Raw genomic sequence first — 17,999 nt, forward strand, 5'->3', positions numbered from 1 at the left:
CCAAACATTCAGTGCTGTTCAAACAAGGAAAAATGATTAAATTCATGCTTTATCCTTTTACTGATATTTTAAATCAAGAAGTTATATCTTAGCTAATGACCTCATGTTTATTAGCTATTATTAATCAAGCATCTGTTACTAAAATAATACTTGTACAACTATATTATAACATTTCAAATACTTATATTTCATGGAACTATGTCACTATTAATTATCAATATTTAAATATAATTTTACAAAGCAACTTCTTCTTTGGGGGGAGGGTACCGGGGATTGAACTCAGGGGCACTCAACCACTGAGCCACATCCCCAGCCCTATTTTGTAATTTATTTAGAGACAGAGTCTCACTGAGTTGCTTAGCTCCTCACCATTGCTGAGGCTGGCTTTGAACTCACGATCTTCCTGCCTCAGCTTCCCAAGCCGCTGGGATTACAAGTGTGTGACAACATGCCCAGCCAAAGCAAGTTCTTATAAATTATTTCTAATCCACTCTTCCATATAACAACACCTATTAAAACATTTCTGGTTTTGGGAATGATATGTAAACAGAAGGCCAAGTCAGTACTTTGATTGTCAGTTCAATTCCATTTAGATATTTATGTATTTGTCAAATGTCTGCTATGGTATGGGATAGGTACTGGAGATATGGAGGGGAGTACCATATGGGCCATGTGCAATAGAGTAGTAGTTATTTAGGTATGGCAAAAGTAAATGTATTTTTTGCAGAACATTCAATAAATTTGTAGTTCTGTTTGTCCATGGATATATGTGTGCATTCATATATACATACATATATCAATTATATACATATGCCTCATATGTAAATGTGTATTATATACTATGTATAAATATAATATCTAAAAATTATCCCTAAAATTCAAGCCCTGATTATACTCTGAATACTTTTTTTATTTATTAGTTCTAATCAGTTATGCATGACAGTAGAAAGCTCTTCGATTCATTGTACACAAATGGAGCAGAATTTTTCGCTTCTCTGGTTGTACATGAAATAGAGTCACACCATTTATGCCATCATACATGTACCTAGGGTAATGATGTCCATCTCATTCCACCATCTTTCCTACCCCTTTGCCCACTCCCCCCTCCCTTTTGCCCCATCCAAAGTTCCTCTACTTATCCCATGCCCCCCCACACCTTATGGATTAGCATCCACTTATTAGAGAAAACACTCAGTCCTGGGTTTTTGGGATTGGCTTACTTCACTTAGCACAATATTCTCCAACTACATCAATTTACCTGCAAATGCCATAAACTTATTCTCTTTTAATGCTGAATAATATTCCATTATATATATGTACCACAGTTTCTTTGTCCATTCATCTATTGAAGGGCATCTAGGTTGCTTCCACAGTTTAGCAATTGTGAATTGTGCTGTTATAAACATTGAAGTGACTTCGTCAAGGTAGTATACTATTTTTAAGTCTTTTGGGTATAGAACGAGTAGTGGGATAGCTGGGTCAAATGGTGGTTCCATTCCAAGTTTACTAAGGAAACTCCATATTGTTTTCCAGATTGGTTGCACAAATTTGCAGTCCCACAAGCAATGTATGAGTGTGGCGTTTCCCCCACATCCTTGACAGCACTTATTGTTGCTTGTATTCTTGATAACTGCCATTCTGACTGGACTGAGATAAAATCTTAGAGTAGTTTTGATTTGCATTTCTCTAATTGCTAGAGATGTTGAATGTTTTGTCATATACTTGTTGATTTATTGTATATCTTCTTCTGAGAAGGGTCTGTTCAGTTCCTTGGCCCATTTATTGATTGGGTTTTGGATGGAGATTTTTGAGTTCTTTATATATCCTAGAGATATATAAAGTTATATATGTATAAAGTTATATCATAGAGATATATAAAGTTATATATCCTAGAGATATATGAAGTTAGGAAACCTCTATCTGTGCATGTGGTAAAATTTTGTTCCCAAATTGTAGGCTCTCTCTTCACCTCACTGATTGTTACTTTTGCTGAGAAGAAGCTCTTTAGTTTGAATCCATCCCATTTATTGATTCTTCATATTAATTCTTGTGCTATGGGGTATTATTAAGGAAGTTGGGGCCTAATCCAACATGTTGAAGATTTGGGCCTACTCCACTTTTTCTTCTATTATGTGTACGGTTTCTGGTCTAATTCCTAGGTCCTTGATCCACTTTGTATACAGTGAATATATAAGAATATTTTTAGAAAGATAAACACTCGAAATAATGATTAATAGTGGCTTTCCTAGAAACGCTGGAAATATGCTCAAGTTTCCTGTTGTGATACATGTAGAAATTGAATGGGATTTGAATAAATGAATTCTATGAATTAATATGAAAACAGAATTGTCCTTAAGGGTAGGATGTGACCTTCACTGCTAATTTGAGAAACTCCAGGAAGAACTTTCTATACTGAATGTCAGTGGATTAGGGTTTAAAGTGCCACCCCTGGAGATTCAAATCTTTATGAGGGAGGGGCTTTGCTCATGCAGGATTCCCAATAAAAAAAGGGCCATGTCTTTGGAGGGGAGAAAAACAAAAGCAAAACAAAACAAACAAACAAACAAACAAAAAAAAAACAAAAACAAGGTTCCTAGGAGCTCATTCTCAAAGGAGTGACTATTTCCATGAAAAAAAAAATACGTGTATGTGTGTGTGTGTGTGTGTGTGCATTTATGTAGATAGCTGTGAGAACAAGATCCTGTTGAAGTTAGGAAACCTTGGTTAGATTCTATCAAAATTGGGGAGGAGAGAAAGAAACCCCCCAAATAACACCTACTACTATTCAATTTGACTTGGTGGAAGCCCCATTTGGAAAATTCAGCATAATTTTCATAAAACCTCAGAAGGCCTTTATTTGAGTATAAGAAAGCACAAGACATTTTATATTCAGTATTGTTTACAATTTTACTCAAGTGATGGGGAAGATCAGATAATTTGCCCATTTTGTTTTTGTTCCTCAATGGATATTTCTGAGTTATCCTCTAGTGAAGACTGCGAAAGACCATCTCAAGCTTCACAGTGGCTGCACACTATATAGTTATCTACCCATTTTTGTTCCCATCTCTTTCCTTAAGATATTTTAAATAAGATTATTAATTCATCCTAAAAACAGTCTTTGGCACTTGACATAACCTTCCCAAAATTTCATCAGTGTATCAGTTAGCACAGGGAAATTTCAGCTAGATAAGATTTAGATACAGCAAGGGAGTTTTACACCCCACTTTCAAGTAACATTGCAGCCAGTCCACCTGGGTTGAGTGAGATAATCAGGCACTTGTGTTCTGTGGTACTCATACTCCAGTGCATGTAGAATGACACTAATTGTGTCCTTGGAAGAATTAAGAAAATAGTCACTCTAAACATTATCAGATGAAGCACTCTGACTGAAGTTCAGATAAGGAACCTGAGGCTGAGAATGATTGGGATTTGCTTCATTCAAAGTATCCTTCTTATAGGCTGGGGATGTGGCTCAAGCAGTAACACGCTCGCCTGGCATGCGTGGGGTGCTGGGTTCGATCCTCAGCGCCACATAAAAATAGAATAAAAATGTTGTGTCCACCAAAAACTGAAAAATAAATATTAAAAAATTCTCTCTCTCTCTTTAAAAAAATATCCTTCTTAATGAAATTATGGCTTTTGCCAGTAAAAGGATGGAACTGGATGGAACTGCTAAGTAAAATAAGCCAATCCTCCCCAAATCAAAGGCTGAATATTTTTTTTTTTCTGATAGGTGGATGCTAACTCACAATAAGCAGGGGTGGGGGTAAGGGTGGGGTGGGAAGAATAGAAGTTCAGTGGATTAGACAAAGGGAATGAAGGGAAGCAGTGGAGGGTGGCAGGAATAGGAAAGACAGTGGAATGATTCTGACTTAACTTTCCTATGTGCATATATGAATATACGACCAGTGTTACTCCACATCATGGAAAAACTGCAAGAATGGGATCCTAATTATAGTAAGCTATACTCCATGTATATATAATATGTCACAATACACTCTACTGTCATATATATCTAAAAAGAACAAAGAAAATTAAAAAAAATACTTAGTAATGGTACATATATCACTTAATTTTGCAGTAATCATATGAAGTTGTTATTATTTAAACAAAATGAAACAAAATATCCTTCTTAGGATTGGGGATATAGCTTAATAGTACAGTGTGTGCCTAGCTTAATAGAGCCCTGGGCTTGATCCCAATTATTGGGGGTGGGGGAAGTCCTTCTAGACAGATTTTCCTCTAACCAAGGTTGACCAACTGATAATCTTTTTTAATTTTTTTTTTGTACCAGGGATTGAACTCAGGGGCACTTAACCACTGAGCCACAATAGTAGCCCCTTTTTTTGTATTTTATTTAGAGACAGGGTCTCACTCAGTTGCTTAGTGCCTTGCTTTTGCTGAGGCTGGCTTTGAATTTGAGATCCTCCTGTCTCAGCTTCCTGAGCCACTGGGATTACAGGGGTGCACCACCACACTCAGCAATTATGCCAAAACTTTTAAAATTCAAATCTTTACAGAATATCATATTCCTTGGTGGGGATAAAAGTTCTAATAAACTCCTTCCAAAGACTTCTGATTTATGTGTCAAAATTCTTGTGCCCTGTTATAACTTCTCCTGGGAGAAGTGTAGAAGCTTACATATCTTCAGATAATTGAGAGAATGATTGTATGAGGCTTTTTTCACATTTTTGTGGTTTATAGGCCTGTACTCTTTCAGGATTTGGTAAGTAATGCCTTAAATTTTTCTATTACTTACTAAAATGTTGAAAAACATCTTATAAAATTCCTTGTTCTACCAGATAGTGAGATTCTATCCTTTATTAAAACACAACAAAAAAAAAATGGTAAGCCTAAATCACTCCATCTCATATGGTGCATTAAGGAGCTTCAGTTGATTATGGCTCTACTCTTCCTTATCATACTGAGGCGAGGTTAGACTTATTGTCATGTTCATTGATCTTTTTTGCCTTTGATTCCATAAACAGGAACTATCTATGAGTCAAGCTGTACAATCTTGGATTAAAGCCCAGGCTATTAATGCTTTTTCAAAGGGTGCACCATAATACTGCTGTCAGAATCAGCGCGGATAAGAATGCTTGTTTGACAGATCAAATTCTAATTCTAAATGGTGTGGCGGCCCCTTTCTTGTTAACCTTTATCAAGACAACTTGATAGTGTTTTGAGATCAATTGGAATTATGCCCACAGGCTCTGCCAAATTGAAAGATGACTATCATCTTTAATGCAAGTGTTTTATTATCAGGATGTATTGATTAATTATTGTCCTAAAGAACTCTGCACAAGATTTACTACTGAGAAAGTATTTATACTTGGTAAACATTCCTTAATATGTAAGTGAAAAATTGAACACCTTCCCCATCCAAGTTTATTCTTTTAACTATATAGAAAAGGTACAGAACTTAAGAACATACTTTGCCTGGCTCCTCAAAAATGGTTTATGCAAAACTAGATAGTATATGAGGGTCATCTAGCTCTTTGATCATTCTGGGCAGTCAATTAATGATAGCTCCCTTTTAAAGTTTTTGAATTCAAGTCATCTCTTTCATGCATCATGACAAAGAAACAAATGGTTTGATGCAACTGACTCGAACTGATTTCATAGATTGAAAATGCAGCCAGCTCTGCACTGGGAGGTGTTGGGATGGGTGGCATGAGGTGGGGGAGAGAGGGTTTGGCAGGGAAAGAGTCTAATTCAGCTGTAAACATTCCTGCAGTTTATTTCTGTAAGGGTGCGAGTGGAAAGACTCTGACCAGGAAAGAATTTGTCAAATTCTTAAATTTTTGTATGAGTGTAAACTTTGCCTTCTATACTTCTCAACTCCAATGCATATGGGTCTAATTTTATAAGCAATATTAGAGAATACTGGCACTAAGGTCAATTCTCAAAATTCAACTGTGATTTCCCCACCTTTTAGCACTTGTCAAGAGTGCATTTGAAATGACTAGTATATGGAAATTACTCTCTGAAGATATACTAAAGCCCGGAACCTCAATACAAGGTGCTCCAGTATGTATGGAGGTAAACTACCGTGTCTCTGAATCTGTTTCTGCAGTGTTAATGTTACTGGAAAAGAAGTCCAACTGCCAAATAAATTGGGAAATACTGGGTTAAACAAAACTAATTAGCTTTATTTCCCACTGGACTTCTAAGGGTCTTTAATATGCTAATATAATTTTGAATGTACAAAGGGAAGATTACACTGTGTTGCATTTTCCAAGATAATTAAACTTAAGCCCATTTTCCATGAAGTAATGATTAATATCTAGCAGAATTTTAATTTTCTGAACAACAGAATTGGGCAACAGTAAGCAAGAGCTCCAGCAATTAGAATGCTCAGACTCTACTATCTGAAGAAATCACTTCCCTGCATGATGATACAATATCATGCATGCCCTTGGCTTTGAGAGTGAGTCAACAAGAGAAAAAGTTTAAAAATAACTTTATTATCTTTTAGCCATATCATAATTGTAGTGTCCAATATACATTAGATAAATGCTTTTACTCAGCATTTCTTTTAGAATTTATTGCCAGGTACTAATGATCTTGCCAGGCTTTTTAATGGACAATAAGATTTATTACAATAAGAGTTCCTCACCCAACACTCCTTGAATGCTAGGGAACCCCAATTCTAGTGTGTCTAATATAATGAGAAACATAGTCTAAGTTGTTGAAATTTTTTTCTTCCTAATTTATAGTTTTATGTCATTTGTATCCTCGTAGTCTGTCTTGATGTTTAGCTTCCTTTTCATTAAAACTGGGTTAATAAGTTTCATATTAATAAATGTGGTAAAGAATATGAGGTATGAAGATTTAATTGAGATAAGTTGCATAGAATATCCAATTTAGTATCTCAATAATGCCAGCATGAAATGAATGGTAGCTATTATTAGTAGTAATATTAATATTACTTTTAATAATTTTGCCTCTTTTTAATGTTGATAGTTCAGAAAAGTAAAAGATGAAAGTAAAAATTCTTTCTTCCCTTCTTTCTTCTCCTCACTCCCATTCTTTAATAGAGTTTTCTTTTACCGTGTCAGTTCCCAAAGTTATGAAAATGCTAAAATAAATGTTAACATTTCTTTACTTAGTATTTTAAACAGTTATTTGTCAATGGCCTGTGAAAGAGAAATTGGCTTAATTTACATAACCCTCCTTTCCTCGCTCCTCAGTTCTGCTAGTTACTAACTCTTCTGCTATGTTTGTAAAATTTAAAGAACCATTAAAGGTTATTTTTTGAATTTTAGGTCTTAAAAATATTTTTTTTCTTAAAATATAACATGTACATAGAAAGCACCAACTGAGTGTGAAAAACTGGAAGAAGCTTTACCCAGCGGACATACTGATCTAAGAAAATAGACCAATGCCAGCATCCTGTATCTTCTTTCTGACTCACCGCTGGAGTTAGCGACTCTTCTTTTATTCTTGTGAAATAATTTTGCATGGTTTTGAACTTTTTTCAGGAATTAAATCATGCATATTTTTGTGTTTAACTTCCTTGACAAAATATTACGCTTTTGTGTCATCCCTTTTTGCTCATGTAGCAAGGTGCTATTAAAAAAAATTCCATACAGTATGACATTAAGTACTGTAAAGCATTCATTTATCCATTTTACTAGTAAGGGACATTTGGGTTGTTTATGTCTTTGGCTAGGATGAATAGTGCTGCTAGGATCACTCTTGACAAATCTTTTGAGTCCTGTTGGGTATGAAACCAGGAGTGGAACTGCTAAATCATAGGATATGTACGGGTTCTGCTTCAGTAGATACTATCTAACAGCTTTCCCAAACTGTAGTAGTAACAAACTATATTCCCCTATGAAACTTCCCATAACTTCATATCTAGGCCATTTTTTCATACAGTCGGTCTTTTTGTTGACCGTATATTCTTCATATGTCAACTTTATAATATATTCTACGTAAGTTGAGGAAAGTAGCAGCCTTACAGACTTCCCCCATTTGTGTTTCCTCCATAACTCTAAGATTAACAAGTACATAATTATCTTTATTTTTCAAGAGTTTATAACATTTGCATTATATTTCTAATTATATTTTTTGTGCTTTCTTTGTGTAAACTATAAAATACAAAGAATTGCAATTACAAAACCACAATTATATGAATATTATTCATTATAGGATCAAATCATATTATGAGATCCCTAAAGGCAGGAGTTACAATTCTATGTTACTAAATCTATGCCACTCAATAGAGAATTTTCCAAGTATAAAGGTTAAGTTCATTTGCCAATTATTTAAAAACATGACACATATCATATTGCTTCATATCTGGATTTTCATTTACTTATATAACTTTCATACTACTTGGAGTTTCTAATTGCCTTTCTTTTCCTTGTGAACAAAATAATAATTTTTATCTTCATTTCATAATTATTATCCATTAATGAAAATATATATTAGTAATTATATATATATATATATATATATATATATATATATATAACAACAATTGATTAACTATTACTTATTAATTGCTATAAGAAATTCATATTTTTTGGAAGATGTTATTCAGGGTCTCTGACTCTGATGATATATTCTACATTTGTTGTTAGCCAAAGGGCAGTGACGTGATGATGATATGTTCTAATTTAGACTAACTGCTCTCTTATAACATAACAGTCATTCTTGTTATATCATTCTTAAATTAGAACCACTACTTTTTTTTTTTTGGTACTGGGGATTGAGCCCAGGGGCATTTTATCACTTAGCTATACCCCCAGTCCTTTTTATTTTTTAATTTAAAACAGGATCTCACTAAGTTGTTGAGGCTGTCCTGGAACTCGTGATTCTCCTGCCTCGGCCTCCCTAGTTCCTGGGATTACAGGCATGCCCACCCATTATTAGCAGATCCACTATTCTTGACTTTCATTCTTTCTTCTTTCCTGAAATTTAACTATATTCTCCAGTAATTTTTTCTGAAAGTGTGGGTTTGATATAAACTTTCTGATTCACTGCATGTCTAAAAATGTCATCCTTGGTCAATAATTCTAGGCTTCAAAACTTTTCTTCTCAGAACTTTAAAAGCCTCAAAAACATTTTCCTAGGATCTAGTGTTGATAAAAGTCTGATACAAAGTCGGATTCTAATTCCTTTGTAGGAAACCTATTTTTGTTTGTCTTGAAAATCTCCTAGGATCTTCCATCTTTTTTTGATGTCCTGGAATTTCAGGGGAATTTGTTCAGGTCTCTTTTCAGTCATCATGCTTAGGGTTCAAAGGGCTATTCAATCTGAAAACATGTTTTAATCACAGGACTTTATATAGCAATCATTTCTATTATGAGTTCTCTCTTCTTCTTTCCCCTATTTTATCAGTATCTTTTAGCTTATAATTTCATTCCAATTGATCTTCTATGTACTTAATTTTTTCAAATATCTGCCTTTACTTTCTCAGCTGGTTCTTTTAATGAATATTTATTTTATTAGTCATATTTTTATATTCAAAAAATTCTGTATGTTTCTCTTTTGCCCCTGATCATTATAGCTGGTCTTGCTTTGTGGAGGTAATACTTTCTTAAATGCTTCTAAGGGCACTGATTAGAATTTTTAAAAGTGTTTCTAAACATTTCTAAATTGCCTCTGTTTTCTGCATGGTAGTTGTTTGTTCAAACATCAGTGACCTGGTTATGGATTTATATTTATAGTAAAGAGCCAGGCAGCCTAGAGTAGCTAGTGCAGGCTGCATGACTCTCCTAACCAGCCTTAACCCAGAGCGGCAGCATAGTACTGGCAGGCACACCAGGAAGGCCTCAGGTGGCATGGCAGCTACTCACTTGCTTATGCCTCACAAGCTCCTTGCCAAAAATGGGGAGGGCTTTCCCCTGGGGGTCACCATCCCTGCAGATTCATGAATTTCCTTAAACACTGGCTTTCTGATTTCAATTATGGAATTCCACTATAAGGGGAGATGATGGAGGAGTGGTATTGAATTTTCCATCTGCTCTTTCCTTCAAAAATTCACCTGTTCTTTATCTTCTTCTTCTGCCTGACCTCCCCAAAGCAGCACAACTTGGCAGCCTCTCTGTGGCACCACTGTCAGGAAGTGTGACACCCCACCCCGCTTTCACTTTTTTGGTATTTGCTCTGGACTGTAACGTTGACTTTGGTTTTTCTATTTTCCGTCTTCCCAAGTTTGTGAAAATCCCTGGTTTCTTGATATTTATGTGGCCCATTAAAAAAAATTTAGTTGTAAATGGACACAATATCTTTATTTATTTTTATGTAGTGCTAAGGATTAAACCCAGTTCCTCACATGTGCAAGGCAGGCGCTCTATCACTGAGCTACAGCCCCAGCCCCTCTGTGTCCCATTTTTATATTTTTTTATTTTATGTTATTTTTTATTTTAAGAAAATTGTGAATTCACATGTAACCATAAGAAAGAGTACAGAGAGATAACATGCACCCTTTGTCCAATTTCTTCAAATGGTAGCTATGTCAAACTATGGTATAATAACACAACCAGGTTCTAATCAATCTTCACAGTAGAACATCAACATTTATTAGAATTCAATCTGTGTCCCAATTTATTTATTTATTTTTTGCGTGGTGCTGAGGATCGAACCCAGTGCCTCACACTTGCAAGCAAAGTGCTCTATTACTGAGCCACAGCCACAGCCCTGTGTCCCATTTTAAAACTGCCCTTTTAATTTTCATACTGCTATTTGGAAGGTAACTGAAGCAAAGGTGTGTGGTCAGTGTGTCTTGAGCTGCTAATCTCTATATAGGTTTAGGCATTTTGGAAGCATAGGTTTAAAACAAACAAACAAAAATAGCATCTGTATAAAATACTATTAGGAATTAATCACTCTTAGAAATTGTCTTCTCAGGTTTCATTGCTGAATCTTCATAGTTTATGAACCAAATTTATCAACGAACCATTTAGAAAACAAAGGCAGTAAATGAAATTCATTTTTGATCCCTATGAAGTCACCTTAGCTTGATAGAATAGGAAAGATTCAATTCAATCAGAAACTCTGTGGGGCCCTAAATATTCCCCAGATTAAATTCAAGGGGGAATTGTGTCGTGCAGAATTTAACAACAGTTTGTCCTTCAGCCTACAGCTCCCCAGTGCTGCTCCTGGCCTCCTGCCAGTACCTTCCTCCAGACTGCCCTGAGCAGGTTTGGAGAGGAGGAGGGACAGGAGGAGGGCAAGGGAACACCCCTCTAGTTAAAGGGAAATTGGGAAATTAGCAGGTGTTAGAGAATGTTCAAGCTCCTCAGAACATCCCTGGAGCTTACTTCATTGTGTGTGAGGAAAACCTGAAAGAATATTTTCAAAAATCAAAGATTCAGGTGAAAAGGAAGGGCATTTCCTGAGGCATGCTCAGTCTTAAATGTGTAAGTGTGGTTAATTCAGGAGACCTTTAGAAGTGAACACTACCCATTCAATAGATATTTACTGGGTTTTTTTTTTTCACCAAATACTTTGCTGGTGACATAAATGATAGGTAAAACATGAATGCTAGCTTCAAGAAATTCATAATCTGGTGGTTGTATAAGGATAAGCATCTAATTACCATCCAATTACTCAGAACAATATTATCTATTCATTGATATTTTGGTAAATGTTGAACAACTGGTTTTCTGAGGAGTTAAGGGGAGTACTGATTCATAATATCTGCCAATTTCCCTAGTATAAATACTCCTACCCTAGCCAATTTCAGGTTATCAACTTATGTCATTAAACGTGAAGAAGGTAGGAGATAGGCAGCAGCATGCTACCACACAGTACTTTTATCACACAGATGCAGATGACTTTAGGAGCATAATTAATAAAATGTAATAAAGTAATAATTAGGAAGTAAGGTATTGAAGATATTTATTACTTTTGTTTTTAATATAATTTATTAAGTCATAAATTTATAAAATTTTTACTAACAGCTGTGCTTAACAACTGGCTTACAAAATTCTTAAAAAGTCAGCCATTGGCTCCATACTAGCTGGCTCTAGGATGAATCTACCCCTAACTACAGTTGACAGTGACAGACTTCCTGCAGGGTACAAATGAGGATGAAATCTTTAGCCATAAGTAGGTCAATGCCATTTAAAATTACAAGAAGAAAGATTACAGGAGGAGAGAGCAAGTAAAGAGAAGACCTGATGATGCCCAAGGAAACAGTGTTCTCCACACACCAAAGCAGGGCAACTGGTCACCCTGCTTTTCAATTATTCTCATGTTAAACAACAGCATTCTGCATAGGGGGAAGGGAATCAGTCCTTTGCTCCCTAAACAGGAAGGACAGAAAAATCACATGAAAACAAAATCTTTCTTTTCCTTCCTCTCTGGCCATTTCTTCTAGTTCATGCTGATGTGGACTGCCAAGTTCTGATGACTTGGCCAGCGGACCAGAAAACTCAGTGACCCAGTGGGAATGCCCGAAGCACCAGTGACCTCCTAACACAGAGCTGGGGGACCAAGACCTGTTGAGGATGTGCTCCTGTTCACACTGTGCCCGGCGGAATATAAGTGATTCTGGAGTGCACTTGACAAATGTTTGCTAATTGCCATTTAAAAACTAGATCTTAAACACTCTTATCAAAACGTATACACATAAATGTGCTATAACCCACACCAGGCCTCATTTGATAACAAATGACACTAGAGCTGGCTCTAATTAGCTTAGGTATGGAAGAAATGCATTAGTTAGCATAAATGAGGAAGTCTAAGAGAGCTGGGAGCTCTCTGAGGATAGCCTAACCAAGTGATGACACTCAGATGTGATCTCTCTAGCTTTTGGCCCCATTTGAACTTGGTCTCTGCCATCACAGTCACAGGCAGGTTCCAGCCCCTCCAGCCCTTGCATCTGCTCTGCTTTTCCTTCCCAGTGGCTGAATAAAATCCCTGGGCTTGCCTCTTGCTGAAATGCCTCTGATTCCAAAGGCTCTCTGTCTTATAAAGGTGTCTTTTTGCAACTGCATAAATAGTTAGGTCAGTGACTCTTCAACTCTGCACAGTAGACAGAGTAGAATTGCCTGGGGAATTTGTTAGAATTCTACAACAGTCCACACCATTCCACCCAATTAAATCCTAATATCTGGAGGTGGACCCAGGCATTATTATCTTTTTAAGCTCCCCAGGTGATTTCAATGCAGAGCAAAATTTAGAAACTCCTGAATAAAAAATACGAAATGTTAGTCTCCTTCAAATTTACTGAGAAAGTCAAGTTAGGTTAATTTCCTTAATGTCTACCTGAGGATCTTTGTCTCTAACATAGGAGTGTTCCTCTTGCTTGCCTCAGCTGGCTTCATCAGCATCCTGGTTTTCCCCCACCCCCACCCTGATGTATTGTGTTCAAAGAATTATCCCTCCTCTAGTATGCATCTTGAAATTTTGCTTCTTAACTGGCTCCTTCCCCAAATAGATCCCTTACTCCCTGTGGCCCTGCCTTCCATCCCCCTAACCACCCACCCAGGGCATGGTCCATCTATAGTCTCCTCTTCATTGTCAGCTTTCCTGGGAGAGTGGATTGTCCTCACTTGGCCTAAAGTATGCCTAAAGTTCTTACAATCTGACTCTGGAAATGACTACTCTGCTGACACTGTTCTCTCAAAGGTTGTCAATAACCCTCTTACAAAACCAAATGACTGTTTCTCTCCTCTCTTTCTCTCTCATTCTCACATTGCTTTTGGAGATTAGGGTATCCAAACACTGCATCTCTCACTGATTTCCTCTTTGCCACCTTGGTTGCTTAAAAAAGTCCTGAATAAAATGTTTGGGATATGTATCCAAAACACATTTCTTGGGAAATATGTATCAGGAGGCTTGAAAATGAAAATACATATACAGCACGTTTTCAACTCTTATAAAAAGCACATGGATCTAATGCCCCTAGGGATTCTATTATCCCTGGCTCCTTGTACTCCAGCTCTTTCTGCTTCCTAGCTGTCATAAATTGAGCAGCACTCCTTCACCATGACCTTCTGTTGCACCCTGGGCCCAGAGCTAAGGCGTTGGCTGATCATGGATTGAACTTCTGAAATCATGAACCAAAATAAACTTTTGGTCCTCTAAGTTGTTCTTGTCAGGTCTTTTGGTCACAGCAATGCAAAACCTGACTAATATATTGGCTGAGACTTCTGAGATAATTTTGTTGTACTGCCTTTTGTAAAGGCAAGATCAAAGTTTCTCTTTGCAATTTGAAAAGTAACATTCTTTAAGAAGCTACATATAATAAACATTAGGGTAAGACGTTTTTCTTATAGATATATGTGATGTTGAAACCATTTTAATAGTGTAATTACAAAAACTTTAGCCAATATTATTTTCTGTTGATTTAATAAAGTGTAGAATATTAATTTCAAGTTTGACATATAATTCTCATAAATATGGCAAAGTACTGCTAAGAGATTAAATAAAAATGAGAAAAAGAAAAAAGAAAGAATCCAAACATTGACTGTTTTCCTTCTATTTCTAGAAAATTACAGAATGCCATTTTTTTTCAGAAGAAAGCATTCTTTCTTTCAAATGGTGTGAAATTAACAAAACATATTTGTCAAAAACAAAGTGAATTTGCTAAGATAAAAGCTTCAAAAAGATCAACTGCCATTGAAAGTTGAAATCATTTTGTTAAAGTTAATATATGCATAAAGCCATGAAAAACAGTTTTCCCATGTGATTTTTAATTTCCAGATGAAGAAACTGAGATTCAGAGAGTAGGATCAGTAGGTTTTTCTTTTGTTTGGTTTTGCACACATGTAAAAATTCACACATCTCATTTCCAACTCTACTCTGTCCCCTTATCATCATGAGGAATGCTGAGGGTTTTGGAAAACACTACCTTGGCTGATTTCTCTTTAGTAGTCTACCTGGTAGGTCGATGGTTTCCCTTTCCTTCTCATGTAGAAAAAGTGGTGGCAAAAATGAAATGTTGAGTCTTAGCTCCACCTCTCTTCTAATCTCACAATCTTAGAAATGCCCCACTTATCTGAACTTTTGCTTTGTTCATCTGTGTTATGGAGATATTACCAATAGTATTGCTGTGAGAATTAAAGGAACTAGTACATGTAAAGTATTTAGAGTAGTTCCTGACACATAATAAGTGCTCAATAAATGTGAGCTATCATTATTTTTTATATCTCCTCCTACATATTTTCTTGAAGTATACAAGTGAATAAATTAGAATACCTATCCTAAATTAACCTTCCTTCTTCTCATAATGAATCAGCTTTCTCTTCATGGTCATTCACAATCGTACCAGGAGGGAGTGAACTTGCTTTTCTTCCTATGAGGTTATATAAGGTATTGCCAAATATTTCCTCAGAAGGAGGGGCACCTCCTGGAAGAAGGAAATACATCTCTACCATGCAATTCCCATTCAGAAAACAGAGGAGAAATAAACATGCCACTATGATTAGCCTAATCAGTTTTAGAAAGGAAAAGCTTCAGGCCACCAGAGAGTAAAGTGATCCAGGCCACAGTTCAATCTAAACCCCCTCAAAGCCCTGGTCTAGAAGCATAGCAAGAAATTCATCATGCACAGCCAATACTGTCCCCAGCACTTGTGTGAGAACAGCACCCCCCAACCCCTTGCAGAATTCTTTTATTCAAGTGGAGTCTCTCTATTTGTGAGAGAAATATGCCCCATGACCTAGCAATAGATCACAGTTCAACAAAATAAGACAACCTTATTTTGTGAAGCATTTTTAAAGTGCATGTTATTTTTAAAAGTTTGTAGGCTGGAATGATAAATCAGTTCAATAAACTAGCTTTGATGGTCTGAAATTAAGGGTAGAGTAAAGGAGAAAGGATATGTTTTCAGGTGAGATTTGAAAAGGGATGGAAAGTTAATGAGGTGGAGAGATACAGTCAAGCTGTTCCAGATGGCAGGATCTGACAGAGGAGGCCAGTAAGGGTTAGCAGAAAGGATGAGGATGGGGAGACAGGAGAAATGAGATCCAGCAGAGAGACAGCATTCTCCACCCAGATGATAATCAATTCCAAATCATATCACAGAGCGGATGAGGAGCCATTAGAGGAGAGTGCTGAAGGAGCTCTGAGACTAGACACAGACAGATGGGAAAGGGCAGGGGGACTTGAGCAGAAAATTTAAGGCTATCAAAAAGGGAGCAATCATGTTCAAAACATTGACACTGAACTCAAATGACTGATGCAGAGTTGCTTGGATTAAAATATTTTGCAGACAGGAAGAGAGAGGAAATATTTTTTTCCTCTTCCATTGACTAAGTACATAAATAAATGTATTGCTGTTTTAATTGAGATTACATATAGAAAGTGAATTTCTGAGCAGCAGAACTTTTAAACATTGGATGAGTGTCAAAGAATCTCAGAGTTTAAGGGAACTCAGAGGTCACTGGAATAATCCTTTGAAAGATAACCAGACACACTGTGAGACTCTTCTTGTTGGAGAGAATTAAGAATAAGGTTGCTGGCAGGCTAAGATGGTTGACTTTGTTTCTTCTACAGACAAGTCCTATATTAATGTTTTGTCTTCCTTTTCAAGTGTGATGATGATTCCATGTGGGGTAAGTGTAAGAATGTGGGTGTGACCTCAACACACAGATTTTTGATTTTGCTCAGTGCCACTGGATAAAGCAACACCTCTGTATGCCCAGGCACGGAAATAAAGAAAGGATGTTGAGGCTGGGAGCAGAAACTAGGGGAAAGAAAGAGGGATTGGGAAAGAAAGTCGAATACACAGCAGGAAGCAGCTGGATGCAGCCACAGACATCTCACTCAGATGCCCCACTGGGATGAAGGTCAGCAGGACTGCAGGAGAAAGTCAATGGGAAAGAGGTGGGATAGTTAATTCTATTCCAGGCCATGTAGTTATCTGGGGACAGAGAGGAAGTTGAAAATGATACATAAGCTAGCTGTAAGGAAAATTTTTGATATCTATGCTAAAGCAAAAGCAGAGATTTGGGACTTGAGTTTCGAAGCCAGTAGGGAGAAGGTAGGTACATGGGTGGCATTAATAAATAAAAGGTGACCAGAGCCATGCTCCCTGTGGAATGTCAGTAAATATTAATTGGCTGACGTTGACCTTGGTAGAACAAAGCATGTGAATGGGAAATGCCATGGCCAGCAGAGCATAAAAAGTTCATATCTCTGAACTGAAAACATAGTGCCTGAGAGAGAGCCAGACCAGACAGCACACCAGAAAAGGATTCCTTGCATACAAGGCCAACGTATCTCAAGGAAAAGTAATGACACAATCATTCCAAGAGAGCAGGAACAAAGCCTGCAGGAGCCATGATGGAATATTCCTTTCTCTGAGAGCATAATCACTTCTCCTGAGGTACAGAAGCCCCTGGCTGAGAATGCAGGGCTCTCTGAGGTCAGCAGGTGTGCAGGTAAGCACCAAGAACCCTGGCTTGACTTGTTCAAGAAAATCTTTTTTGTCAGACGTGGCTGGAAAGCTGAGAAAATGTTATTTTGGGATTTGGCTCCAAGGTGAAGGAATCAGTAGACAAGGTGAGGTCCAATTCTGGAGGGAGTGGAGTGGAGAGGGTGCTGGAGGAAGACGGCATCTCCTGTCTGTTTTTTTTTTTTTAAGAGAGAGAGAGAGAGAGAATTTTTTAGTATTTAGTTTTTAGTTTTCGGCGGACACAGCATCTTTGTTTGTATGTGGTGCTGAGGATCGAACCCGGGCCGTACTCATGCCAGGCGAGCGCGCTACCGCTTGAGCCACATCCCCAGCCCTCTCCTGTCTGTTTTTAAGTATGGGGTATAAAAGAATACTTTGGAGAGTGGTTGGTCTTTCAGTGACTCAATGTTCCTGTCATAATTATTCTTCCTGTCCTCCATTGGTGGGGGACTGAAAAGGCAAAACAACTCAATCTGATGCTTGAAACCTTAATAAGAAAAAGATTCAAGTCCCAAGTCTGAGAAATGCTAAAAGTTCACCTGAAATATGTTCTGCATAATACTATAGGACATGCAATCCATGCAGGGCCATCCAAAGATTTGTCTAGAAAATACAGATTTTATCCACCTCTTAAAAT

General features: G+C 37.0%; 1 protein-coding gene and 1 long non-coding RNA gene across 23 annotated transcripts in view; one reads left to right on the forward strand and one right to left on the reverse strand.

The window, feature by feature from the left end:
• Positions 1–17,999, reverse strand: part of Grip1 (glutamate receptor interacting protein 1) — a 645,398-nt gene that overhangs the window by 240,000 nt on the left and 387,399 nt on the right. The gene's annotated exons all lie outside the window — the stretch shown is intronic.
• The window catches only part of LOC124083890 (uncharacterized), a 78,318-nt gene continuing 77,352 nt past the window's right edge, over positions 17,034–17,999 (forward strand). For 4 of the 7 annotated variants that reach the window (XR_009225567.1, XR_009225566.1, XR_009225569.1 and 1 more), the window contains exon 1: positions 17,034–17,348. This is a non-coding gene — a long non-coding RNA (uncharacterized LOC124083890). The remainder of the gene's footprint in view (positions 17,349–17,999) is intronic. The other 3 variants (XR_006848948.2, XR_006848947.2, XR_006848952.2) reach the window with 3 other exon arrangements.

Source organism: Marmota monax, unplaced genomic scaffold (genome assembly GCF_021218885.2).
Source record: "Marmota monax isolate L192 unplaced genomic scaffold, Marmota_monax_Labrador192_F-V1.1 WCK01_AAM20220418_F8-fsc00056, whole genome shotgun sequence".
Lineage (NCBI taxonomy): Eukaryota > Metazoa > Chordata > Mammalia > Rodentia > Sciuridae > Marmota > Marmota monax.